Source organism: Phocoena phocoena, chromosome 9 (assembly GCF_963924675.1).
Source record: "Phocoena phocoena chromosome 9, mPhoPho1.1, whole genome shotgun sequence".
Lineage (NCBI taxonomy): Eukaryota > Metazoa > Chordata > Mammalia > Artiodactyla > Phocoenidae > Phocoena > Phocoena phocoena.
Window position 1 is genome coordinate 99,497,164 of NC_089227.1, and position 27,358 is coordinate 99,524,521.

The 27,358-nt window shown below is 63.9% G+C and overlaps 1 pseudogene; it reads left to right on the forward strand.

Moving 5' to 3' along the window:
- The first annotated feature begins 145 nt into the window (after nt 1-145).
- LOC136127983 (SCO-spondin-like) lies at nt 146-26,561 on the forward strand (annotated as a pseudogene).
- The last annotated feature ends 797 nt before the right edge of the window (nt 26,562-27,358 follow it).

Below are 27,358 nucleotides of genomic sequence, written 5' to 3' on the forward strand. Positions count from 1 at the left end.
TGTCTCAGGCCGCCTTGGACACACTGACCCCAGGCTGCAGTAGCAGCAGTGTGGGGCTGGGGAGGCCAGCCCCAGCCTCTGCTCACCTGCCACAGCATTGGCTCCCCAAAGCCTCACAGCCCCCAAAGGTGACCTGGGGGTCGCCATGCTGCTCCCTGCCCTCCTCTGCGGGACGGCATGGGCACTGGCTAACGGGTAAGCAGCCCACCCTGGGGCTCCTCGGACTAAGATCCTTCTCCTCCTGCCGCAGGCCCAGGCCCCTCTGGGGCAGCCAGACTCCTTCCCGCACCCCCTTCTCTCAGCCTGTGTAACTTAGCCTCCCCCTCAGCTAACTAACTCTCCACGGGGAGTGGGGTCACAGGATAGGGCCTCCCAGAGAGACGCGGACAGTGGCCGAAGCTGTCGCTCCCCATCTATGGGCAGGCAGTGGTGTGAGTGGACAGAGACCATCCTGGTGGAGGAGGAAGTAACCCCCCGTCAGGAGGACCTGGTGCCCTGCACCAGCCTCCATCATTGCCAGCGCCGGGGCTGGAGGCTGGACTTGACTTGGAGTGGCCGTGCAGGGCTCTGCCCCATCTACAAGTGAGTGACGTGGAGCCTGGGCTAGCTGCCGAGCAGGAGAGAGCCGTGGGGTGACATCCTTAGAATAGGGGAGGACTGAGTGGTGACCTGGAGAAGCGGGCATTTGGGAAGCAGGTCGTGGGTGGGCTCCAGAGGGGCGGAGGGTGGGGGTGGGGGTGGGGGATGAGTGGGCACTTCCATGGGCAGTGCAGGGAGAGTCACGATGCCTGCTCCCCGTGACCCCCCTTCAGTCCGCCTTCCCGAGATCATTCTCGCTTTGGAAATGGAGACCAAGAAGGGAAAATTACACGATAAAGCCTCTCAGAGTAGGTGACCAGACTGAATGTCCCAGGCCATTCCCAGGGATGGGGCTGAACACTAACATCTTCTCCCCTCCCCCTACCTGGTGGACCCAGGTCCCCGGAAACCAGGCCTGCTCCATGGAACCTGACGGTGAGGGCTTGCTGCCCAGGCTCGGGGTGGGGGTGGGGGTACCCACTGCACCCTGGGTAAGCGCCTGAGGTTAGCCCAGATCCAGGGTTGCCTGGAGGTGGCAGTCTGCCTGGGGAGGGAAGTCCAGTCCAGGCTGACCGTCTGGCTCTGCCCATTCTCTCTTTCTACCCACCACAGCCCTTGCCGAAGCCAGCCTTGAGGGCCACTGCTTTGCCACATGGCTGTGCCAGCCGAGGGCAGGCTCAGCTAACGCTTCTGTGGGAAGCCTGGAGGAGTGCTGAGCCTGGCCTTGGGGACACAGCTGGCGGGATGGCCACTCCCAGCCCTGCCACAGCTGCTCCAGCCACAAACTCCCCGGTGGGTCCACAGATCCCAGCCTGCGGGAAAGGCACAGCCCCGGCCGTCACCTGCTCCCCCGACAGGCAGTTAGAATTCTTTTATTTTTTATTAATTAATTAATTAATTTTTGTCTGCGTTGGGTCTTTGTTGCTGCACGTGGGCTTTCTTGTTTTTAGTTGCAGCGAGCGGGGGCTACTTTTCGTTGCGGTGCGCAGGCCTCTCATTAAGGTGGCTTCTCTCGTTGCAGAGCACGGGCTCTAGGCACGCGGGCTTCAGTAGCTGTGGCACACGGGTTCAGTAGTTGTGGCTCACGGGCCCTAGAGCACAGGCTCAGTAGTTGTGGTGCACGGGCTTAGTTGCTCCGCGGCGTGTGGGATCTTCCCGGATCAGGACTCGAACCCGTGTCCCCTGCATTGGCAGGCAGATTCTTAACCACTGTGCTACGAGGCTGCAGGCCAGGATGTGTGCCATCAGTTGCTGGACGGTCCATGCAGGGAATGCCATGCCCAGGTACGGGTGGGGGTGGAGGTGGCATCAGGCACTGGAGGGGTGGGAAGGGGGAGTGCTGGGGAGCTGCCAAACGGGGCACCTGGTCCAGCCACCAAATTGCTTTGGGCCGTCGGTCAGGGCGCCCCCTCTGGGAGGCTCCTATATATTATCTCTAAGGTCCCTTGCAGTGTTCTGTTTGGTTATAAACCAGGGCGTTTTGGAAGCAAGAGGAGGGAGGCGCTGATGAGTACTGGAGAAGGCTGGTTGGCTGAGGGGCTGTCCCGGTTCGGCAGGTGCCCCCTGCTGAGTACCACGAGGCCTGTCTCTTTGCCTACTGTGCTGGGGCCCCAGCGGGCAGTGGGCGGGAGGAGCGGCTGGAGGCCGCGTGCTCCACCTTGGCCAGCTACGCCCAGGATCGTGCGGCGCGGCGCATCCACGTGCGCTGGAGGAAGCCCGGCTTCTGCGGTAGGGCTCCCGCCTGTCCCTCTGTGCACAGCCTCTGGCCTCCCCACCCTGTGGAACTGGGAACTGACCGAGGGCCGTCACGTGGCTCCTGTTTCCTGAGGGGGTCCGCCACCCCCTGAGCGCCCCTCTCGGGGGCTGCCAAGGCCTGCTGGCTCTCCAGCGGCAGCGGGATCTGGCGGGAGGAGGGAAGCTCCTTGGGCCTCACAGCCACTCCTGTGCCCGCAGAGCGCCTGTGCCTAGGGGGCCGGCTGTGCTCGGACTGCGCCTCGGCCTGCCCGCCCAGCTGCTCGGCAGTGGGCGAGGGGGGCGAGGGGTCCTGCAGGGAAGAGTGCGTGAGCGGCTGCGAGTGCCCGCCCGGCCTCTTCTGGGACCGCGCCCTCTGTGTGCCTGCCGCCCGCTGGCCCTGCTACCACCGACGCCGGCGCTACGACCCCGGTGACACCGTGCGCCAGCTGTGCAGCCCGCGGTGGGTCCACGGGCCTTGCTGGCCTTTTCGCTCGGGTTGGAGGCTCCCTGGTCCCCTCTGATCCCTCCGTTATGCTATCTCCTCAACCTGCCTCCCTTCTGGGGCCTCCCTCACAAGAGACCTGTGACCTCTCAAGGCATAAGTGACGGCCCTGCTTTAAAACCTAGCCGGTGACCTCCATCAGTTGACCTCTAGTGCTAACGGGGAGAAGGGGGTGCTGGGGGAGGGAGGGACCAGGGTTTGGGGGGGTAGGAGGGCGTCTCTAGCTCGGTCCCTCCCCCTCCACCCCCCACCCCCTCTCCACTCCACCCCACCCCCCCTCCACTCCACCCCCACCCCCCCTCAACTCCCCCCCCAGCCCCCGCCTCCGCCGTGGGGCCGATCCGGAGCGCGCTCTCCAGTCCCTCGCGCCCACAGCGTTGGCCAGGACGGCCGCTGGCTCTGCGCGCAGGCGCCGTGCCCAGCCGAGGGCGCGGTGGGCGGGGACGGGCATTACCTCACCTTCGATGGGCGGAGCTTCTCCTTCCGCGGCCGCGCAGGTCGCCGCTTCAGCCTGGTGCAGGTGTGCAGAGGACCAAGTCCGGGAGCGGGGTGTCGTGCCAGAGCGGGGGCCCTCGCAGGGGTGCTATGGGGGAGAAGGGACTGTAAGCAAACCACTAAATAAACAGCACACACAGTCGTCCAGGGAAAAGCTGAGAGAGAAACGACTCTGGAGAGAAGATGGCAGCCGCAGACCCACAAGCCTGCCCTTTGGGTTCTTGCCCCCTCCTTAGGTTCCTGTGAAAGTCCCGCCGTCATCGCCACCCCAGCCCAGGGGCCCAAAACAAAAGCCAACCTCACGGTCCTTTCTCACACACGGGACGGCTGGGCTTGTCACACGCTACTTCCTGTAAAACAACCCCAGGGGAAGTGAGGGTCCTCCTTCCTCCCAGCCCTCCCCCAATAAAGTTAGGTGACTTCCCAGCTCCAGGCCCAGGCCACCTTCTTACACACATAGGCACAAACAGGAGCTCGCACATGACATGCTCACACGTGTGCACATAGATTCAGCGTGTGTGTGTGCACGGGCACACATAGAGATGAGCATACATACCCACAGGGAGGAGGGAGAGGAGACGTGTTGCCCAAAAAGGCACACACACACCTGCACATGTGGGTGCACGCAAGCACGCGCACACACACGCGCACACACACACACACGTCACATATGCCAGCCCTTGGTGAGGGTTAAGCCCCTTACCTCACAGAGTCTGGCTGGCTGGCAGGCGGTCAGCGTACATGCTGCGTGGAAGCTGCCCCAGTGTGTGCCGTAGGTGACCAGTAGAACAGGAGCTGCTCTCAGGGTCTGCCCCACCGCCACCATGTTCCTCACCATCAGCCCCAGGACTTCGTAAAGAGGCCGCTACTGACTGTACCGGAGCACGGGGACTGCAATGCTGGGAGCTGCCTCCACGCCATCTAGGTCTCCCTGGGGGACACCCACGTCCAGCTCAGGGACTCAGGTGGCCTCAGCTCTCAGGGTACCTACCTACCAGGCCTTCTGCTCCCAGCAGCCCTCTGGAGTGTGGCTCAGGCCCCAGGGGCCTCCTGTCATCTCTCCTCTCCCTGTGGACTTGGGCTGTGTCCAGCACCCTCCATCCACACTGCCCTGTGGTTCCTGAGCCCAACTCTCCCGCGACTCCCTCAGCCCAAATCACTGCCTCAACTTCCCCCTCACTCTGCCATCTCTGAAGCAGACATAAAGGCCTGTGGAAATTTCCCAAGGCATCTTCTGCCCCATTTTCCCTGAGGGGAAAATATAATTCATAATGTTCTGAGGGATCTGAAAGGCCTCTTGGGGTGACCAAGGCAGGCAGGCCCCTCCCAGCTCTGGACAGCCAGGGCCCAGTCCCAGCCCCTCCTGCACACTGACTCCAAGGGCAAAGGCAAAGTGGGTGCGAAGGATCATGTGGGGGTTGTAGGTGGGATGCGTGACCTCCCAGGGGTCACTCCAGTTCCCCTTGCTCAGGGTAGGCAGCCCACCATGACACAGGCCCTCCCCCCTCCTACGCCAGGTCCTTCCCCTTCTCACAGCCCCATCTTGCAATGTGCCCTCCCCCCACCGTCATCAGCCCAGCCCAGCCCTTTGGGGGTGGCCCCCTCACAGACCCCCTGTTGCAGGAGCAGTACTGGTGGACGGGCAGGATGTGGTCTTGCCCTGGAGCGGCCCTGGGGGCCTCAGCGTCTCCCGGCGCCTCTTCCACTTTCCTGCTGCTGCGCTGGCCTGGGGCCCGCATCCTCTGAGGAGCGTCTGACCCTGCAGCCTACATCACCCTGGACACCCGCCATGACCTCCAGGTGTGCCAGAGGGCGGGTGAGTGGCTGGGCAAAGCCACAGAGGGCCTGGAACCAGCAGGCTGACTTCCTGACTCCTGCTGGCAACATGGAGACCAGCATTGCCGCCTTTGCTAGCAAGTTCCAAGTGGCAGGCGAGGGAAGGTGCCCCTCGGAGGACAGCGCCCCACTTTCCCGCTGCAGCACCCACACTCAGCGTCACATTTTCGTGGAGGCAGCCTGTGCCATCTTGCATGGCCCAGTCTTCCAGGTAGCCAGCTTGGGGGCACTCCTCCTGTTTGCACCTGGAAAATGGGGTCAGTACCTGCCCTGCCCTCCTCCTGGGCTACCGGGAGGGCCCTGGTGCCGTGCCAGGACTGCTGAGCACTGGGAGGTGGCAGTGGGGACCAGAGAAGACAGGGGAATCCGTGGGGGAGGAGCCGACCCCCTTCCTCATCTCCCTCCAAGGAGTGCCACGGGCTGGTGGACGGGGCACGGTTCCACCTGCGCCGCTCGGCACCTGTGTGTGGCTGCACCCACGGCGGGGACTGCCCGTGCCCCGTGCTCGCTGCCTATGCTCGGTACTGTGCCCAGGAGGGTTCCCTGCTTTCCTGGAGAGACCAGACCCTCTGCCGTGGGTCTGCTCAGCCGGCCAGCCCCATCCCCAGGCTCTTTCTTCCAGCACCTTCTAGGAATGGCTCAGTGGGATCCAATGGCTTTGCAGCAGGGGAGGGTCCCCAGAAGGACCTCTGACCTCGGCAGTTTGCTGGGTTTGCCTTCTTTCAGAGACGTAGGGACTATCGGGTCCGGAGGGGTGGGCAGAGCAGCAGTGGCAGTGCCCCGACCTGCATGCATCTCTGTGCCCAGCTGTCCTGTGTCCTGGTGGCCAGGAGTACCAGGAGTGTGCCCCAGTGTGCGGTTGGAACTGTGGGGAGACTGAAGGCTGTGGGGAGCTGGGCAGCTGTGTGGCCGGTTGTAATTGCCCCCCTGGGGCTGCTTTGGGACCCTGAGGGCCAGTGTGTGCCCCCCGGCTCATGCCCCTGCCAGCTTGGGGCCCATCGCTATGCCCCTGGCAGTGCTACCATGAAGGGCTGCAACCGCTGGTAAGAGCACACACCTGTGAGAGGAGGCAAAAAGCTTGGGGGTGAAGAGGTGGAGCTTAGAGAAAAGGGGCCAGGGATGTAGCTCTGTGGGTTCCGGGCCGATGGCATGCACGTCAGAATGACAAAATGCTGATAACTTGCCCTCAGTTGTGGAGCACTTTAGGGCCTATAAAGCACTTTCACGTATATTACCTTATTTAATCTTACTTAATTCTTACAATAACCTAGTAAAGTAGGAAGAGGAAGAATTGTTCCCCTTTTGCAGATGAGGAAACTGAGGCTTGGATAGGCTAAATAGCCTGCAGAGTCACATAGCTTGTTAATGATGAAGGGCTAGAAAGAACCCAGATCTCTGAATTCCTGGTGAGTGTGGGTCCAGAGGCTCTTCAATGGGTTAGGAAGTAAAGGCAAGTTACAGACCTACAGGGGCTGTGCCAGATTCGGGCTTTGGTGGGTGAGAGTGAGACTTCAGTGAAATCCTTTTCCTGCCTGTGCTGGGAGTAGGGTTGTTCAATATCTCTGCCCCTCCCCAGAGCTCAGAGAATGGCCTCTATTGGAGTTGGGGCAGGAAAGGGTGACAGTGTCTATCCCAGTTATGGCCAGGTGCTGGAAACACTTCCTGTGCTTGTGACAACTGGGGTCGGGGGTGAGACGTTCGGGTTCTCCAGTGTCAGAGCTGGATTTTCCCTCAACGTTAGGGGCTCCAGACCCCTGGGATCCTGAGCCTTTCCCAGGGCAGGTCAGGGGCCTGGAAGTGAGTCTGGGTTTGGGCCAGGCCCTTACCTGCCTCCCCACGTCTGACAGCATCTGCCAGGAGAGGGGCCTGTGGAATTGCACTGCTCAACGCTGCGCCCCACCGCGGGAATTCTGCCCCCGTGGGCTCGTCTGCGTCCCTGGTGCCTCCCTCCTCACCTGTGACAGCCCCAGTGTCAATGGCTCCTGCCCCCCAGGCAGCATGGGGAGGCTGTGTCTCTCCCCCAGGAGCCGTGCTGCTGGTAAGTCCTGGAGGGGGCTACCCTAACCAGAGCCCTGCCCTGACCCCTGCCTGTGTGTAACTGGTGGTGGTGGGGGATCAGGCAGTCCTCCAAGGAGCCCTTTGTCCCCGGCCTCTGCTCAGGGTGAGGGCTGCACACCTCCCGAGCTCTGTCCCTGCTGTCACAGTGGGCAGTGGTACCTGCCCAACGCTGCAATCCAGGAGGACTATAACATTTGGTATGCCCAGCCCGTGACCTGTAACCCTGTGACCTAGTGACCCCTGGCTAGGGGCTGGGGTGATGGTGGGTGGGATATCCAGACTGGCCTGGACAATGGGAGTCCTCAGCATCTCTCCAAACTGAGGGTCTGTCTGGAGTTGCTTGGAATCTGGACCGGCTGCCTCCCCTGGATACAGTTCCAGGTCCCTGTCTTCGTGAATCTGTCTCCCCTCTCCCCTTTGCCCACAGGGTGTGCCGGGGTCGGCAGTGGCGCTGCATGGGCCAGTGGTGCGACGGATGGTGCCAGGCATCAGGTGCCCCCCACTATGTGACATTTGATGGGCTGGCCCTCACCTTCCCCGGGGCCTGCGAGTATCTGCTGGTGCGAGAGGCCAGCGGCCGTTTCACGGTCTCTGCCTAGGACCTGCCCTGCGGGGCCTGCGGCATCACCTGCACCAAGGCGCTGACCGTGCGGCTGCAGAGCACCGTTGTGCACATGCTGAGAGGTGGCTGCGACATTGAAGGGTGACGTTGACAGGGAGGGGCACCCCAGGTGGCATCACAGCTCTGCATGGGTAGCTGAGGTCTGGGGTTCCCCGTGTCTCCCCACTGCTAGCCATCAGTGCAGTGGGGCTGGCGCCTTTTCTCTTGGCTGGGAATCATAATTCTGGAAGGCTCCATGAAATTAAAGCCCAGAGAGGTCTAGTGACTAGCCCCAGGTCACACAGCTAGAGAAGCAAAGGAAAGGTTGGAGGGGAGGCTAGGAGGGCCTCGTGGGGATCTTGGAGCCCCTTTATTCCAAGGCTGAGTCGGAATGTCTCTCTCCCTCCACAGGCCAGGCAGTGACAGTGAATGGGGTGAGTGTAATGCCCCCCCAAGGTCTACACGGGCTCCGGGCTGAGCCTGCGCCGTGCTGGCCTCTTCCTGCAGCTCACCACCTGCCTGGGCCTCACCCTGCTCTGGGATGGAGGCGAGCCCCCGCCCCCAGCCATCTGACCCCCACCCTGAAGCTCCCCACAAGCTCTCACTCCTTCTCGTGTGTGGTCAGAGTCTCCAAATTATGTTTTCATAATTATATTTTTCTTCATTATGAAAGCAATACCTCCTCACCAAAGAAACAGTTTAAAAATACCAAGTTTTAGAGAGAAGAAATAAAAATAAAGTTCCTAACATCCCACCACCCAAACCCAAGCAGTTGGCGATTTAGAAATAACCGTTACTGAGAAATCAAAGGAGATCAAAATAACCCCCATTGTGGGAAAAAGTCGCCTGCACTGAGGCCTCTGGGGCAGGTGGGTGTCACAGGCCGTCCTGGAGTCTGGAATCCTGCCCTTTGGAGAATTTCCCTACCCACCCCCCCCAACCTGGGTTTAGTTCGGAAAGTAGGCTCTCACTTCTTGCCCTTAGCCCCCCAAACGTAGGTCTCTTCTATCCCCACCAATCATCACCCCCGAAAGAGGGAGCCAGCGCTCCCTGGTGGATGGTGGTACTTACCTGGGAAGGTCAAGCAGGCCCACATAGTAGGTGCCTAGGTCTTCTCCCAGCCCCCTGCCCTAAAGAAGGCCTCCGGGATCCTGTCTCCACAATCCTCCCCCCTGCTGCCCTCTCCGTCCGGGTACCCGGGTCCTGGTGCAGCTGTCCCCCGAGTTCCGCGGCCGGGTGGCGGGGCTGTGTGGAGACTTTGATGGAGACGCCAGTAATGACCTTCGGAGACGCCAGGGAGTCCTGCCTGGAGCCCACGGCTGAACTGGCTGCCCACTCCTGGTGCCTCAATCCTCTCTGCCCCGAGCCAGGGGAGCTGCGGCACCCCTGCGCCGTGAGGATGGGCAGGAAAGGGGGAAGGGAGGAGGGGCAGCTGCGGAAACCCGAGGTGGGGGGTTCGAGAGGCTGGGTGCTGTGGAGGAGGTCCACCGTGGTGTGCCCGCAGGTGAACACCCCCCAGGCCGGCTGGGCCCGCGCCCGCTGCGGGGTGATGCGGCAGCCGCTCTTTGCCCGGTGCCATGCGGAGGAGCCCCCAGAGCAGCACTTCGAGTGGTGTGTGCATGACACCCGCAGGCGAGAGGAGCAGGCCTGGGGAAGGGCTGGGCCCGAGCGCTCCCTCCCTCAGATGTGATTCAGGGGGCGACTGTGAGTGTCTCTGCTCGGCCATCGCCGCCTACACAGACGAGCGTTCCCAGCACGGCACGGGATCCACGTGCGCTGGCGCAGCCAGGAGCTCTGCCGTGAGTGTGCCCCACCCTGGGTCCCGGCTGCCCGATCCCACCACACGTTCAGCTCCTTCTAGAATACTTCTAGGCTGAGAGCCAGCCATTCATCCATTCAAGGGCGAATACGTGTGGGGTACTTACCGTGCGCCAGACACTTCCCTAGATGAACCAAACACGGTGAAATTGCGGCTCTGTGGAGCGTGCACGTTGCAAAGAGCCTCGGGAGGGGCTCGGCAAGAGTCTACGCCACGCGCCCCCGTGCCCTCCCTGAGTGTCGCCTCAGGCTGGCTCGCCTGCTGCTCTTGCATCCTGGTGCCCTTGCACCTCAGGGACCCAAGCCTCTCTCCTCTCCACCCAGCTCTGCAGTGTGAAGGGGGCCAGGGGTATGAGGCCTGTGGCCCCGTGCGTCCCCCCCCCAACCTGCCATGACCACGGTCCTGAGCCTGGGTGGCACTGCCAGGCCGTTGCCCGTGTGGAGGGCTGCTTCTGTCCTGAGGGGGCTCTGCCGCACTGTGTGGAGGGTCAGAGCGGGCAGAGGGGAGGGGCCCACAAGGCCATGGTGACAGGGATGGCCCAGAGGCCTGCCGCGCCCCTTTTGCCAGAGCCCTGCCCTCTGTGATCTCAGGAGGAGTCCGCCTCGAGCCGGCTTCCTGCCCCTGCAAGTGGTGAGGCAGCTTCTTCCCCCTCCCCGGGCACCGTACTGCAGAAAGACTGTGGCAACTGGTGAGTGGTGGGCCTGGGGGGAGCCCTGTGCCCCGGGCTGGCTGAGCCCAGGACACTATCCTCAGCACCTGCCAGCAAAGTCAGTGGCTTTCTGGGGATGACGGTAGCCGCGGGGAGGAGCCGGTGCCTGGCTGTGCGGAGGGAGAGGCCCCATGCCAGGAGGGCGGGCACTGTGTGCCCCACGGGTGGCTTTGTGACCACCAGGATGACTGTGGCGATGGCTCAGACGAGGAGGGTGAGCGTCCCGGGTGGCAGTGGCCGAGTGGCGGGTTAGTCCTTGAAAGTGTAACGGAAGCATGCGTCCCAGGGCGGCTTCCTAAGCTGCCGCTCCTGTTACCAGCAACTGCGACTTGTGGGCAGGGCTGTTCTGGTTTCTGGGTATGGGGGCTTCTCTGGGACCCTTTGTCGGCATCCTCAGCCTGCCTGCCCTCCCCACACCAGGCTGTGCCACCCCAGGCCGTGGGGAGGGGCAGATGTCTTGCAGCTCCGGCCACTGCCTGCCCCTGGCCCTGATCTGTGATGGGCAGGACGACTGTGGAGACGGGACGGATGAGCAGGGCTGCCCGTGCCCCCAGGACTCGCTGGCCTGCGCTAACGGGCACTGCCTGGCCCCCTGCCCTGCTCTGCGATGGGCCCCCTGACTGTCCGGACGCTGCTGACGAGGAGTCCTGTTGGGGTTAGCGGTCCCTACCCCGGACTCCAGTCCACCAAGCGTCCCCTTCCGAGAGACCCATCTTGTGGGTCCCCACCTGTCTGCCTCCCCTCCCTCACCAATCCAGCTTCCAGCTGAGAAATGGGCACCTGTGGGTGTGTGAGTGAGGGCACCCCAAACAGTGAGGAAAAGGGGCTGTGCCCTGGGACCAGCGCCTTTCTCTGGCTACAGGGCAAGTGAACCGCACCCCTGGGGAGGTGTCCTGCATCGATGGTGCCTGCGTGGGGACCATCCACCTGTGTGATGGAATCTGGGACTGCCCAGATGGAGCCAACGAGGGGCCAGGGCACTGCCCGCTCCCCTCTCTGCCCACTCCCCCGGCTGGTACCTTGCCTGGCCCCTCTGCTGTCTCCAGGGAGACTGCACCTACTCCCCAATTCAGCGTCAGCCCCGGTGAGTCTCCTGGAGGGAAGGGGGTGAGAAAATGGGGTCTGGAGGCCTGGAAGGGAGGGGACAGCACCTCAGAGGGAGGCCTTGGGGCAGATGCTGGGGGTGGGAAGGAGCAGGGCCCAGACTCAGCCTCCTGGAGACACCGGAATGAAGGAAGTGAAGAGCGTTTGCGGGGGACTGAAAGAGTCCAGACTTTATTCCCAGAAGTTCAAGGCCCCCCTCTAAACCGACTGGCGTCTAACGGGAATTCTTGGATGCGGCGGGAGAGCTTTTGGAAAATCCGTAGGGCAGCAAAAAGCGGGAGCGGCTGGACTTGGGGAGGGCCGGGCTCAGGTAGGGGGCCGGAAGGGCCTGGAGGGGGAGCGGAGCCGGAGGCGGTGGAAGGGCCCGGCGGCCTGCAGGCATCCCCGGGCGCCCCGCCGGGGTGGAGCGCGTAAGCCCCCGCAGCGCCGCCCTGCGGCCTCTTCGCGAGCGGCAGCGGCAGCGGCGAGTGCGCCCCGCGGGGCTGGCGCTGCGACGGCGAGGACGGCGAAGACGGCCGCCACCGGCCCTGCGCGCCGCACCTCCCGCCCTGCGCCCGCGGCCCGCTCTGTGTGGCCCCCGCGCAGCTGTGCGACGGCGCCGCACACTGTCCCCACGGCTCGGACGGGGACCCCGGCGCCTGCGGTTCGGGGTGGCGCTCGCTAGAGAGCGACTCAGGTCTGGGGGCCGCCGAATCTGAGCGAGTTTTGTCCTCCTTGAATCTTTTCCCGGAAACTCTCTTTGAACACTCTTGCCTGCCCGCCCAGCCCCGGGGGAGAGAAGAAAGGGCTTTTGTCTTTGCCCACATTTGGGCTGGATGCATTAGAGGGTGGGCAGTGAGTGTCTCTGCCGCAGGGGGTGGGGGGGCAGTTTGGGGGGGGCTCCCCCCAGCTTCTCCCTACCAGGCCTCGGGGTCCCCTCTGTGTCCCCGCAAGTCAGACCTTCACGGCCTGGCCACCTGGTGGCGTCTGGGCGCTGTCCACAGGCCCCATCTCCTCCCCTGTGGCCTGCCCCCACTGGACCCCTCACAAAGGTGTCTGAGCCAGGCTGTGTCCCCTGAGGGTTTTGCCTCATACCCCCCGCCCGTGCCTCCGGCTGCCCCGCCCTCCTCTGCAGCCTCCTGCCCCCCTGCGGCAGCCTCTTCCCCTGCGGTTTGGCTCCCCAGCTGTGCCTGAACCCTGAGCGGCTCTGCGATGGGCTCCCCGACTGTCCACAGGGCGAGGATGAGCTGGGCTGTGGTAGGCACGCTGTTCCCCTGATGGAGGCCACAGCTGGCGGAGGCCTGGGAGGTGACTCTCACTCCCACCTACCTGTTTTCTTTCGTCTTCCCTTCAGAGGGGCTGCCAGTCCCAGGAGGCCCCAACAGGACAAGGCTTCCCGGCCCAGAATACTCCTACCCGGATGGCCTCTGCCTCGGTTTCCAGCTGGTGAGGGTGGGGAACGGGTGGTGCGGAAGGTAGAGCCACTGTGCCCCCAAGGCGGAAGTCGCCCTGACCCCGTTCCCTCCCCAGGTGTGCGCTGGGCAGCCTGACGGTGAATTGGCGGGGGAGGCAGGGCCCTCCTGGAAAGAGCAGTGCTGTGAGGCTTGGGGCCCTTGGAGCCCATGGGCGCCGTGCAGCCAGACGTGCGGCCCCGGGGTGCAGGGCTGCAGCCGCCGCTGCTCCCCGCCCAGTCTCCCGGTGCGGCGGCACTGCCCGGGCCCCGAGCACCAGACTCAGGCCTGCGTCACGGCCGCCTGCCCAGGTGCGGGGTCCTGGGCACCAGGAGGCCAGTGGGGTGGGCGGGGCCTACAGAGAGTCGGCGGGAGGAGGCGCTGGTCCCCGGCCCAACCTCACGGCCCACCTCCCCACCGGTCGGCCCTTTCTCCTCACAGTGGACAGTGAATGGACCTCCTGGTCTCCCTGGTCCCCGTGCTCTGAGCCATGCAGGGGCACCATGGCCCGGCAGCGGCAGTGCCGCCCACCCCGGAACGGGGGCCACACCTGTGCCGTGCTGCATGGGGACCCTCCCAGCACCCGCCAGACCAGTGAGTGGACAGGAGGAGGGCAAGGTGGGTGAAGTGTGGAGGGGCTGCTGGTGGGCGGCTCATCCCTGAAGGGGACCCACCCTCGATGACCTCTGGTTCGGCTTCATCTCAGGACCCTGCCCTCAGGATGGCTGCCCCAATGTCACCTGCTCCGGGGAGCTGGTGTTCCATCCCTGTGCCCCTTGCCCTTTGATCTGTGATGACATCTCTGGTCAGGCCGAGTGCCCCCCTGACCGCCCTGCAGCAGCCCAGGTAAGGGAGCTCTGGGCCTGGGGTACAGCGGGCATGTCTGCCGGAACCGAGCTCTCCACAGAGAAGCCTCACCCTGGGCCTTCCCTAGGCTGCTGGCGCCCCACAGGGCAGGTGCTGGGTGACGAGGGGCGGTGTGTGTGGCCGTGGCAGTGCCCCTGCCTGGTGGACGGCACTCACTACTGGCGTGGGCAGCGCATCGAGGCCGACTGCCGGCTCTGCATCTGCCGAGATGGACGGCCCCGGCGCTGCCGGCCCAACCCAGACTGTGCCGGTGAGGCCCCCCCGGCCCTTCCTGAGGGGTCTCTGGTCTCCTCCCAGACCAGCCAGCGGAGCACCCAGCCCTGCTGCGGCCCTGACTCTTGGCCCTCCCTCAGTGAACTGTGGCTGGTCATCCTGGTCTCCCTGGACCGAGTGCCTGGGCCCCTGTGGGAGCCGCAGCATTCAGTGGTCCTTCCAGAGCGCCAACAATGTCCGCCTCGCTGGCCCACAGCTACTGCACCCGCCAGGGACCTGCGGGGACCTTGACCTCACCTCCAGCTCCCACTTGGGAAGCCGCCTGTGCTCAGGGTGCTTCCACGGGCACCACGGACCCCAGACAAGGACCCCCACACTCTGTGCCCTATTAGTCTAAACACCAGGACTCCCAGCGCATCTTTGGGGACCCCTGGCCTTCTCCTGCATCAGTTTTATGCCCTGGAGGTCCAAAAACGGGGTGCAGGGGCCCACAAGTCCAAGGACGGGTATGGGCCCTCTGGTTTGCACCTTGTGCCTCTGGAGGTACCTGGGGTGAGGCTTGTAGGTCCCTCTGGGACCGCTCCACTGGCACAGCTTGCTTCCATACCCCTCGCTTGGGCCAGCTGCAGTTTCTCGGGTTCGGGGTGGGGTCGGGGTGACGGGGTGACCAAGTGTCCCCGTTGGCCCAGGACTTTCCAGGTTCTATCACTGAAAGTCCTGAGTCCTGGGAAACCCCTCGCTCCGGGCAAAACAGAATGGGGCGGTTGCCTAGCTGAGCCACTCAGCAGGTGAGGGGCGGTCCTCCCTCCCCCGGTCCAGCAGAGGCCCGGCGAGGGTCCGCCGAGTCGGGGATCGCTGGCGAGAGGGCCCCTGCAGGGCTGCCAGTGTCTGCACGGCAGCACGTCACGCAGCTCCCACTACTGCCCGCTGGGCAGCTGCCCCCAGGTGAGGGGGGAACAGGGGCCCTGGGGCCAGGGCAGCGGGGGCGGGGCGAGGTGTGTAGAGGCCAGGGTCGCGGGTCAGGCCAGGCAGGTGGCCAGTTCAGCACGTCTGGCCTGACTCTTGTGCCCCCAGGACTGGGTTCTGGTGGAGGGAGTGGGAGAGTCATGTTGCCACTGTGTCCTGCCTGGTGAGTGGGTCTGCGGGGTAGCAGAGGGGCCCCAAGGGGAGGAGGGTGGTGAGGACTCAGAGGGAGCCACAGGTGGCAGCGCAGAGTTGGGGGCACCGGCTACCCCAGCCTCAGGGTGATGGGAGCCTGGGTCCTGGATGCTGGGGAAGGAAGGGGCCCTCGGGTGGGGCTGGGGGGAAGAGCGCTCGCTTGTCTCTGCTCTCCTAAGGCCAGGCCTCAATCTCTGCCCGCCTCCTCTGACCTTTTTGGGGTTTTGCGTCCCCTGTGAGGTCACCCTTGAGGACGCTTTCTTTTCTCTGGTTCTGCTGGGCTAGATCTGGTTCCTTCCCTGTTCCCACTAAGAGCAGCCATGACCAAGTTGGGCTTTTCAAGAGCATCTTTACTTGGAAACTGAATTATAAATAAAACAGGAAGATACAAAGGCTCAGAAACTGATGTGCCTTTGGGTCCAGATTCCATATCTTAAAAGTGCACCCATAGGCTGCTGAGGTTAGGAGAGAGCCCGCACGCACAGTTGTACAGGTGGTTCACTGCACAAGTTACGTGGCGAGTGGGGGCTAGGCTCTAGCCTGGAGGACCGCTTCCATCCAGAGATGCCCTTTTCTCGTGCCCACAAGGGTACCCAATTAGCAACAGCAGCCCTGGATTAGGAACTGCAGCCGCTCGGTCCTGGCCCCTGAAGTGGCTTTGGACTGGTGGTTTTATTCTACGTTCTCTTAAGTATTCAGTGGAAGTGAAAACCCCCAACTCACAACAAGAGAAAGAGGATGGGCTTTTCCAGCTGGGGAGCTGTTCCCAAAGCTCCTGGGAAGTCGTGGGCGAGAAAGTGCCCCAGGAAGTGGAGAGAGGTCAGGGAGCTGGGCCAGGGGCTGGTGTGAGCCTGAGTCTCCCCACACAGGAGACAACCCACGGTCCGCCACATGGCCCCTCCAGCCCCAAGCCCCCAGATCGGGGCCCCTCTGATCACCTACATTCTGCCTCCCCCCAGAGGTAAGAGCCACGGGCTATCGTAGGGCAGAGGGGGGATGTTGCCCAAGGGTTGTCCAACCTGGGAGGGCAAACAGGATTCCTGGGCTATACCTCTTGCCTCCATGGGGAGGATGGTTTGCCTAAGCATCTAGACGTTATCCCGGCCTAAGTTGCCTCTCCATCGCTGCCTTTCCTGAACCAGCCTTCTGTCCCTGTTGACACCGCAAGGTCAACTGTGTGGGCCCTTCAAATCCCCCAACTCCCCTCGTGCCTTCCTAACTATGCCCCTAGCAGGCTCCTGCCAGCCTCTGCCCTCCCCCAACTCCAGCCCCTCTCTCATGCACCCAGATCCCTGCTATTCTCCCCTGGGCCTGGCCCAACTCCCCGAGGGGAGCCTGCATGCTTTGCCCCAGCAGCTGGAGTGCCCCACCTGGGCTGCCATCCTAAGGCCTCCCACGGAGGCACCTGGGCAGCAGGGCTGGAGCCCCGTAGAGGAAGCTTATACTCAGTGGCACGCCCAGCCCCCCTACTTGCAGCTGGACCTGCTATGGCCCTGGAACCTCACTGGTGCGTGGGGAGGGGGCAAGGGCTGGGGGAGGAGGTGGCAGACGGTGGATGGAGGTAGCGGTGGCGTTGGAGGTTGGTGGGCCGGGGTAGTGTTCACTCTGACCCCTGTCCCTCCCCCCAGGCATCGTGCTCATTTGACTGATGGGGAGACTGAGGCTCAGCTGGGAGAGGTGATTTATGATGGAACTAGAGCCTGGAGTGGGGGCGTTCTACGTTCTCCTTCCAGTTGCCTCTTTGTCTTTCCTGAGTGTAATTCACTTCCTGGGGTGCACTTGCTTTCTGCTCAGAAACCTCGAAGCATCCAACACTCAAAACTGATACCAGGATCTGCCAGTAGAGGGCGCGCTAACCCCGTTCCCTCTGTTTTTTTTCAATTTTCCGTTCTTTTTTCTTTCCTTTCAGTTAATTTTCTTCTTTCATTTTATTTTCTGTCCCCTGGTCCTCCCCCCAGTTCCCTCCTTCATTCTTCCTCTCCCCCTGCCCCTTTCTCTTTTGCCTTTTCTCTCTTAGATTTTTTTTTTCTGGAATGTCCACAAATTTGACAAGTGGGCTTTAAAACATTTTTATTGGAGAAAACTAAAAGGGAGGAAATACTCAAGAGAAAGATCCAGGAGACTCAAGCTAGTGTCTACTCCTTCTGAACAGATGAGGCACCCACCTCTTCCTCCACGCCCTGCCCTCACTTATCCCCACACCACCCACGGCCTTGTCAACCCCTCCCTGTCACCCCAGGGACCCTGCTCCCTGAGCTCCTCTGCAGCCCCACGATCTTCCCAGCCGCGCCCCGAGCTGATGCCTCTCCCAGGTGGGACCCCGGGGGAGAAATGAATGTGCCTAGGCTGAGCTGTCAATCTCTGTGTCCCCTGGGCAAGCAGTGGCTGGACAGTGCACAGGGCCCTGCTTCCTGCCCCGAGAGGGACTGACCAGCCCTCCCACCCTGGCTGCTGCTGCAGAGCACTGAACTCAGGGCGCGTGGCTTTGCTCTGCCAGCCCCGTGACCAGCACATGACCCCGGGCGAGTGGCGTTCAGTATGGGCCTCTGTTTTCCTGTTTGTAAAATGTTGATTGGTCTGGAAATTCTTTTTTTTTTTTTAATTTTTATTTATTTATTTTTGGCTGTGTTGGGTCTTCGTTTCTGTGCGAGGTCTTTCTCCAGTTGTGGCAAGCGGGGGCCACTCTTAATCGCGGTGCGCGGACCTCTCACTATCGTGGCCTCTCTTGTTGAGGAGCACAGGCTCCTGTGGTCACCCTGGACCCCATGGAGCGAGTGCTTGGCCTCCTGTGGCCCTGCCCGACGCCACCGGCACCGCTCCATCCAGCTTGGCACTGCTGCCCCCACTGGCTTCAGCCCCACCTCCTTGCCCAGGCCCTGAGGCAGAGGAGGAGCCTTGCCTCCTGCTGGGGTGTGACCGGTGAGTCCTGTGGAGCCCGGATGTGGCCTCTGCGCCCTGTGGATGCCCGCCGCCTTGCACCAGCCAAGCCCCTGCCACTCCTGTGTGGGCGGCCTCCAGAGCCGGACCCCACCCCAGGGCCTGGGGGATTACTGCGAGGGGCCTCGGGCCCAGGGGGCCGCCTGCCAGGCTCTGCCATGCCCAGGAACCTGCTGGCGACGGGGCTGGGTCAGGGGGCAGAGGTGGGAAAGCTGTAGGGAGCATGACGGGGAGAGGGGCCTGGGTGGGCCGGGGTGGGCGACCCACCCAGCTCTCTGCCTATCCTGTCCCCTCCCCCCAGTGACCAACTGCACCGCCATCCAAGGGGCCGAGTACAGCCCCTGTGGCCCTCCCTGTCCTTGCTCCTGTGACGACCTCGTGGTGAGTCTGGGTTCCTGAGGGTCACTTTGCGGGACGGCAGGGTGTGGCCCCTCTGACCTGGGATTGCCCCGCAGTGGTGAGAAGGGGCGGGGTCAGCGCCCATCAGGGTCCCACTTGCTCCAGAGAGAAGTGGGAGCGAGCCTCACCCAGCAGCCCTTGCCTTCCTTACCGCAAACGTTTCTCAGTTTAAACGTTTTGTGACAGAAGCAGCATAAACACATAGGCAGGGGCAATCATCCCGTTATATCATCGTAAACCCCAGGGGCGTATCGGCGCACAGGCCTTGCCTCCGTGCGCGCGCGTGTGCGCCTGCGTCTGCGGGGGTGTGGGTCTATCCTCTGAGCGCCCGCCCAGGACCATGGAGAGGGACACAGGCAGGCCGCTGGGGTCTCTGTCCAGCGGCGCCTGCGCGGTGGTGAGGAAGCCGACCCGAATCAAAAATGCTGAGAGAAGGGCTGGGGAGAAGGGACGCGCTTGGAGGCCCTGCTCGGACCTGTCCAGGGAGGCCGGGAGGCTCCCACACGAGGGCAGGACGAGGAGGCGGTGCCTGGTCCCGGCCTCCCCCAGGGAGCCCCAGCGCCTTCCCAAACGCCCCCCTCCCCCCCCCAGCTTTCTAGTCGCCTGCTCCCTACGTTCTAGGAGGTCTGGGAGATGCCTCGGTCCCCACTCATCCCTCCATGGGGTTCACGTTTGGAGGCCACTCCGCCCAGGGAAGCTCCTCTCAGGCTCTCCTCTCCCTCCCCCTCCTCCCCTGGAGGAGAAACTCCGGTGGAAGCGTGGCATAAACTGAGTGTAGAACGTAGCAGTTCTGAACTGGAGTCTCGCACCTTCTCCCCTCTGCCCCCCTCCCCCTCCACTTCATCTTCCCTCCCGGGCGCCCCTTCCTGGTCCCCTCGACCCTGCTTTCCGCTGACCGGGGCCCTCCCTTGCTGTCCCCCAGCACTGGGTTTGGCACTGCCAGCCAGGGGTTACTACCCGCCGGGCCAGGTGCTGAGTGCCGACGCGCTGTCTGCGTACAGCCCAGCCACTGCAGCCGGGCCTGCTGACCCGGGGGCGGCACCGTCCCGCCGTCCCGGCACTCAGCTGGTGAGGCCCGATGGCTGCAACTGCCGGTGAGGCGCGTGTGCGGGCAGGATGCAGGATGCAGGGACAGGTGCAGGGGTGAGGACACCTGAGCTCTCCCGGTCTCAGCGGATGCATGCTAGGCTCCCACAAGCCCTGAGGAGATGTGGCAGGCCCCCTAACCCCTTGTCTGACAGGTGGGGAAACCGAGGCAGCCAGCTCCGCAGTTCTGGGAGACTTTGGAGGGCTGGGCGTGTGCTGTGAGGGGGAAGGGGGCGGCGGTGTGGTGTTTCCTCCCACTGTCTGGCCCCTGTCAGCAGCAGCGCCCTGTGATCATTTCCCCACAGGACAGAGTCCGCAGGACACCTGAGAGGGCCCTGAGTGGGTCAGGGAGCAGGGGCTGGAGGCGCTAGAGGACGGGGAGGGTGACTGAGACCTCAGAGGGAAATGGGGCCAGGCGGATGGAAGGCAGGGCCGATTGGGAGGGGTGTGTGCGGAGGACCCGGCGGGACTGAGCTGCCCTCTCCCTCCTGTGCCTGCGTGCCCCGCCCAGCACCTGCTCCGAGGGCAGGCTCACCTGCACAGACCTGCCTTGCCCAGGTATGCACCCTGCTCCTGGGGCCCCTGGGAGGACGGCAGTGTTTCGCGTAGAGGAGGGGAGCAGCTGTGCTCCCGGCGCTGCGCCCGGCCGCCCTGCCCCAGACCGCCCGCCTGAGCCGCATCTGCTGCGCCCAGGCCTGCAGAGGTGAGTCCCAGCCCAGGCTCTGCCCTGGACACTCCGACTGAGCTGATTCCCACTCTGGCCTTGGACCCTGACTCACAGGTGCCTTTTGACCTCTCCCGTGCCATCCCCACAGGCTGCCCCTTACCCAGGCCAGTGATGGGCAAGTGAAGGAGGAAGGAGGCTGGCTGGGGCTGTGCCGAGGTGTGGGGGGAACGCAGGAGCAGGCGTGGCACAGGCCCCGAGGGGCAGGCTCGGGAGGGTGTTGTTGGCCTGTCTGGGGGTGGGCGCCGGGGTGAGTAGAGGCAGGCCTCGGGGTGGGCACAGGAGGCAGTGAGGGCAGCGGGGCTGGAGCTGGGCACTGACGCAGGTGCTGCCTCAGAGGCAGGCTGCCCGGCCGGGCGTCTGTACCGGGAGTGCCAGCCCGGCGGGGGCTGCCCCTTCTCCTGCGCCCACATCACTCGGCAGGTGGGCTGCTTCTCTGCTGGCTGTGAGGAGGGCTGTCACTGTCCCGAAGGCACCTTCCTGCACCGTTTGGCCTGTGTCCCGGTTACAACTCACCCTGCCTGGAGCCCACGCCTCTCCCCTTCCCTGTCAGCTTTCACCTCTGCAGACCCTGTGGCCTCTGGCAGCCTCTAAGCCTCCTGACTTAGAGCTGGTGACACTGAACCCCAGGGAGGGGAAGGGACACACCAAGTCAGGAGACAGTTACTGGCAGAGTTAGACTCAGACTCAGGTGTCCTGGTTCCTGGCTGAGGCCCTTTCCTCCTCCCTCGCTCCCCGCTCCCCCGTCCCATCCTAGAAGGGCCTCTGTTGACCCTGCCGTGTCCTGGCTAAGTGCTCTGTACGGGAAGGTGCCTGGCCACCTCCGATCAGGCCCATAGCCTTGCATCGCTCACATTCAACACCCAGACGCTGTGGGCAGCAGCTTTGCCTGGGGCCGCTGGATGCTGCTCCTGGGGCCCTTGGGGGCCCTGCCCCTGCCCGCTGGCCGAGGCCGACCCCACCTGCAGTGGGACCTTCCTCCACCTGGTCACCCAGGCCTGCTCCACAGGGCCCTGCCTGGGTTAGCGCGCACGGGAAGTGAAGCCTGTTTCCTGCCTGGGGAAGATTCAGGGATCATGTGTTTTCCCAAATCCCAGATTATCTCCCCCAAATATACCTGTACTGTATCTATCGCATCCCAATTTTTTTTTTAGTTTTTTTCCCCTTTCCACCATCAATCCTTTACAGCCCTTTGAGATGTGACCCTTGCTGCTGGGTGACAGGGAAGCCAGCCAGCTGGGACCTCCCGGAACCCTTGGCTTTCTTTCGCCCTTTTCCTGCTTGGGGTGTTGGCTGGGGCTGGGATAAGAGGGGCGAGCAGGTAGGGGAGAGGCTGGGGAGCCCAGAGTGGCCCCAGGCTGACCCCTTCTCCCCAGTTTGGTCTCTAGAGGAGTGTGTGTGGAGCATCTGGACGCGGTGCTCATGCCAGGTGCTGGTCCAGCAGCGCTACCGACACCAGGGCCCAGCGCCCGGAGGGCCCCCCCGCACACGACTGGACGGCCACTTCCGGCCTTGCCTCGTCAGCAGCTGCTCTGTGAGGCCCCAGGAACAAGAAGCCAGGGAGCTGAACGCTGACAGGGACCTCCCGGGCTCCCCACTCGGCCGCCCGGCTCCTCTTAGAGCGATGCTTAGCGTCCCCAGGACCTCAGACCGGTTGCCCGCGCCTGCACTGAGCCCGCCCTCGGCAGCGCAGTTACCCCTGGCCTTGCCCTCAGCAGCCCCCTCCTCACAGAGGCTCCTCCCCGGCCCCCCGCCCCCAAGCCGTCACAGTTCTCCCACTTGGCAGCCGCAGGCCCCGTTGTGGCTTTATGTCCGCTTGTAGCTGCCCCCAGGCACAGTGGGTCTTGCCCACCTCCTGCCCTAGCTGCCCTCTGTCTCTGCCCCTCTGCCTCCCATCTGCCAATCCCTGGAGCACCTGCCAGTGCCAGGCCCCGAACCCCATGCAGCTCCCTGGCTCTCCACGGTCCAAACCGTCCTCACCCGTCCCTGGAGGCACCCACAGGGGCTGAGTGGGTGCTGGATGGGGCGACACTGGTCTGTCCTTACATGCAGCAGGGGGACAATCTCGCACTCTTCCTGGGTCACCTCAAGGGGATGTGATGGGACTATGCGCTGTGCTCTCTGGGCTTGGGGAGCGGAGGGTGTCTCCGGGCTGCCCCCCACCAGCCTGCCTGCCTCTCCCCGCGGAGGACAGCTGCGCACCTCCTTCTGAGTTCCAGGCCTGCGGCCCCCTCCGCGCTGGCCTCTGTGCCACACACCTGCCACCCTGCCAGCCTGGCTGCTACTGCCCCGAGGTGACGAGGTGACGCATGCAGCTAGGGGAGACGCCCCAGGAGGAGGGGACCCTGTCCACCCCCACGCCTCCTTCCCTCCGTGACGTCCAAGATGAACCCCTCTCCTGCAAACCTGCGGTACTCGGGGCCTTGACAGCTCTCACGTTCGGCCTCGTGGCCGCTCACCCATGCCTTGGTTCAGAAGCGCACACGTGCAGCTGCTGTGGGCCCTGCACGGCGCCGGCACCAGGATGATGAAATGGTTGCCACACAGCCCTGTCCTTGTGTCCCCTTCTGCACAGAGGCTGCTGCAGCAGGCTGGAGGCTGCGTTCCGCCAGAGCTGTGTAACTACCGGCACATCTCAGGAGAAGGAGCTGGGGTGACCCTGGCCCCCGGGGACCACCTGCAGCTGGGCTGCGAAGAGTGGTGAGTGTTGGGGGCAGGGAAGGTGGCACCAGAGCGCTGGGACCAGAGAGTGGAACGGGGAGGGGGAGGGGTTCCCCAGGGCAGCCGCGCGGAGAAGGCCAAGCTAAGCCCCACGGGCCCGGTCCCAGCTTCCTCTTGCTCCAACTGAGCCCAGAGCCCAGGTTACCCCTACGTGAGCCCCCTGCCCACGGCGCTGGGCTGGGTCCTGCCTCCTGAGCCCACCCTGACTGCCCCCTCCCACAGTGAGTACCAGCGTGGGGAGCTGCAGCGCACCAGCCGGGGCTGTCAAGGTAACTCGGGACCAGGGGGACCAACTGGCCCCGTTTGCCCAGGGTGGAGGGGTGGGTTTCCGGGACTTGGAACTTTAGTTTCTAGGACAAGTATGGTCCCGGACAAACCAGGATGGTTGGTCACCCTGCCCTGGCCCCCTACACCTCCCTCAGCCTCTCCTGTTTCCAGACCTTCCTGGTCACAACCTGAGCCCCTCCCTCCCTACCTACTGTGGTCTCTGGGTCTGGGGGAGGGTCCCGGGAAGGATGCTCACGTGCCGCCCTTCCTAGGTCTTCTGCCTCTGAGCCGCTGGTCCGAGTGGTCACCCTGTGGGCCCTGCCTCCAGGACTGCCCTAGAGGAGCACTGGCCCGGGGACCCAGCTGGCCTCTCCTCCACCTCAGTCCCCACGCTGGCTTCAGAGCAGCACCGCTGCCGCCCCTGTTTGGACCCCGAGACGGGGAGGCCATGGGCCGGGGATCCAGACCTCTGCACTGTGCCACTCAGCCAGCAGCGTCTCTGCCCAGACCCTGGAGCCTGCCAAGGTGATGGGAGGGGCGGAGGCCACAGGGGGAGGGGCCTGGAAAGCGGTGGAGTGGGGCCTGGCCAGGTAGGGCTGGGCCGCGTTGTTCACGTCAGCGTCCCAGCAGTTAGCTGGCCTGCTCGCCCTCCAGCTAGTCCCCAGGGCCTGCTGGATTTGAGGCTGGAGGGCCAGCAGCTAGAAGGTGAGGAAGGGGGCTCAGCTGGAGGCAGGAGGCAGGCCTTGGGACCGACTTCCGCTTCTTCTCCCCAGATTTATGCCAGTGGAGTCCTTGGGGGGCCTGGAGCCGCTGCCAGATACCCTGCAGTGGGGGGTTCCAGCTGCGCTGGAGGAGGCTGCCAGGGGCCATGGGCTCAGACTGAGAGCTGCAACATGGGGCCTTGCCCAGGTAGCCGGCTCCAGCATCGGAGAAGGGGCCAGGGGTATGGCACCTGACGGGGATGCTGCCTCTGGCCCTGGAGGTGCCCAGGGAAGGCTCGGGACTCACGAAGTCCCGACACAGACTCCTACCTTCTGGTCCGCAGGAGAGAGCTGCGAGGCCCGGGACCCCGTGCCCACCCTGGACCGTGCCGACCACTGCCCGAGAAGCTGTGCCGACCTCTGGGTCCGCGTGCAGTGTCTGCAGGGACGGTGCCACACAGGTGGCGGGCAGACGGCTGGGCCATGAGTTATAGGGCAGCTGAGTGGATCTCTGAGTCACTTTCAGCAACCAGCTGGGGGTCCTGCCCGAGTGAGCCTTAGTCAAGACAGGCTGCATCCTAAGGATGCTCTCAGGAAGCCTTAAAGTTTCCCAGGGCGTCTTCCCTGGTGGCACAGTGGTTGAGAGTCTGCCTGCCGATGCAGGGGACACGGGTTCGTGCCCTGGTCTGGGAAGATCCCACATGCCGCCATGGCCACTGAGCCTGCGCGTCCAGAGCCTGTGCTCCGCAACGGGAGAGGCCACAACAGTGAGAGGCCCGCGTACCGCAAAAAAAAAAAAAAAAAAAATAGTTTCCCAGGGTGGTGCCCACACCCAGGGCAGGTGGAGAACAGGTCACGTGGGGGGAGGGGCGGGAGGAAGGGTGCTCCAGGGCTGCCTGAGGCTTTGGACTCCAGCTGGCTAACAGAGGGATCCGTCACGTGCGCCCGCCCCAGCCCCAACCCTGCTTGTCCTCCCCGACTGCTCTCCCAGGCTGCCGCTGTCCCCCTGGCCAGCTGGTACAGGATGGGCGCCATGTGCCCATGTCTTCTTGCCGCTGTGGCCTCCCCAGCCCCAGTGCTTCATGGGTGCTGGCTCCGGCCGAGGGGGGTGGCTGGACTGCAAAAGCTGGTGTGGCTGCCGGCCGGCGGCCAGGCAGGGACACGGGGAGCTCTGGGTGGGAGGCTCGGGCCAGGTCAGGGTTATGGGCCTTGCTGGGGAGCAGAGGCTCTGTTCACCGTGGCTCTCAAGGGTTTGAGCCCTTTCTGCACACCGCTGCCACAGCACCTGTGTTAACGGGTCCCTGGTGTGCCGCCCCCATGAGCGTCCAGCCCTCGGGCCTTGGTCAGCCTGGAGCAGCTGCAAGGAAGGTCCTGCGGGGGCACCGTGCCAGGCCCAGGACACGGAGCAGCGGCAGGAACGTAACCTGCAGCCCTGCCCCGGTGAGCACCCAGGGCGCTGGGTGCCTGCTGTTCCCTGCCGTGCTGCCGAGCCCAGGACCCGTCCCGGCTGATCGCCACGGCCGGCGGAGGGTCCCGAGGCAGCCCCCTCCCTGGGACACCACCTCACTCTCTGCGCTCCCCCCAGAGCGCCCACCTGGCCAGGTGCTCAGCCCCCGTGCGACCTCGTGCCCGCGCCTGTGCTCGCACCTGCAGCCTGGCACCCTCTGCATGCAGGAGCCCTGCCAGCTTGGCTGTGACTGCCCTGGAGGGCAGGTGGGTGTGGGCACCATGCCCTGACTCTCCCGTGAGGGAGCAGGCAGGTGGGGGGAAGGGGGGATGGTCCAAGTGTAACCGGAGCCTGCCCCGCCCCGACAGCTGCTACGCTACGGCACGTGTGTGCGCCCAGCTCTGCCCTGGGGCCTCAGCTTGACCCCTGAAGAGCAGGGCCGGGAGCTGCCCCCAGGGACTCTGCTCACCCAGAACTGCACCCGCTGGTGAGGGCTGGGGGCGTGGGTGGGGATGGAGGGCGGGGCTGCTGAGAACGGGGGCGGGGAGGAAGGCGTGGCAGGCATCTGAACAAGAGCAGTCTCTTCCCAGTGTCGGCCAAGGCGGAGCCTTCAGCTGCCCCGTCGCTGGCTGTCGGGGTGAGATGTGGGCTGCCCACATCCCTGCTGGTCCCTCCAAAGCCAAGGCCAGGCTGGCCCTGATAAGGGGAGAGGGGCCTGCATGTCCTAGGCGGTGCTACCTCCACTTACCAAGCTGGGCCCCACTAGTATTTGGGAGGGTGGATAGAGCAGAGAGGTATATTCGGAAACCCAGAAGTCTGGAGGCTGCTGGAGCCAAGTGGGCAGCGCTGGGGACAGGAGCAGGGACCCAAGGGTGCCCAGTGTGGGAGGGGGGAGAATCGAGGCTGCACCCAGGGCTTACCCGAGTGGTGGGCTCCGTGGTCTTCCCTGGCAGAGTGCCCCCCCCCCCCCCGCGGAGAAATGTGGCAGCAGGTGGCCCCCGGGGAGCTGGGGCCCTGTGAGCAGACGTGCCGGGAGCCCAACGCCACGGAGACTCAGGGCAGCTGCAGTGCGGGGCAGGCCCCGGGGGCCCCTGCGTGCCTGCAGACCACTGCGAGTGGTGGCACCACGGGCGTCCCCACCCGGTGTGACACCACAGCCCTCCACGCCCCCTAGCCCTTCTTTTTTTTTTTTTTTTTTCTTTTTTGTGGCACGCGGGCCTCTCACTGTTGTGGCCTCTCCCGTTGCGGAGCACAGGCTCCGGACGCGCAGGCTCAGCGGCCATGGCTCACGGGCCCAGCCGCTCCGCGATGTGTGGGATCTTCCCGGACCGGGGCACGAACCCGTGTCCCCTGCATCAGCAGGCGGACTCTCAACCACTGCGCCACCAGGGAGGCCCCACACTCTGCCTCTTTTGATAGCGCATCTCCCGCTCATTTGTCCTCTAGGAGGTGATTTCTCAAAGCGCTGACGGCTCCACTGGAAGAGGACCACTGCCTCTCACGTGGTCAACAGCATTGAGCCCTCCTCCCATGCCCACCCTACCCTCCATCCATGCACTGGTACTAGCATATCCCAAATAAAGTGGCATTGGCAGCAAGCCCGTGTGCGGAGTCTGCATCCCTGGGCCCAGAGGGGAAGGGCGGGGGGTGGTTCTGAGCCCTGGCCTGGACCAGCACAAGGACTGTCACCTGGGGAACCTCTGTGAACCCCTCATGCTAGTGAACTTGGGCAAGTCGCTTCCCATATCTGAGCCTCAGTTCCTCATCTGTAGCAGGTTGGATGTAAAATCTGAAGATCTCTGATATAAGACATCTCTAGGGCCCCAGGTTGCATCTCTCGCCCCATCTGATACCAGCTGCAGCTGCGGTGGCCATTTCCATGGAAGATACACTCATCTCATGCTGAGGTCTGCTTCTCCTCCTCCTTTTAAAAAGTATTCTTGCGGTTATATCCAATGAAATTCATCCATT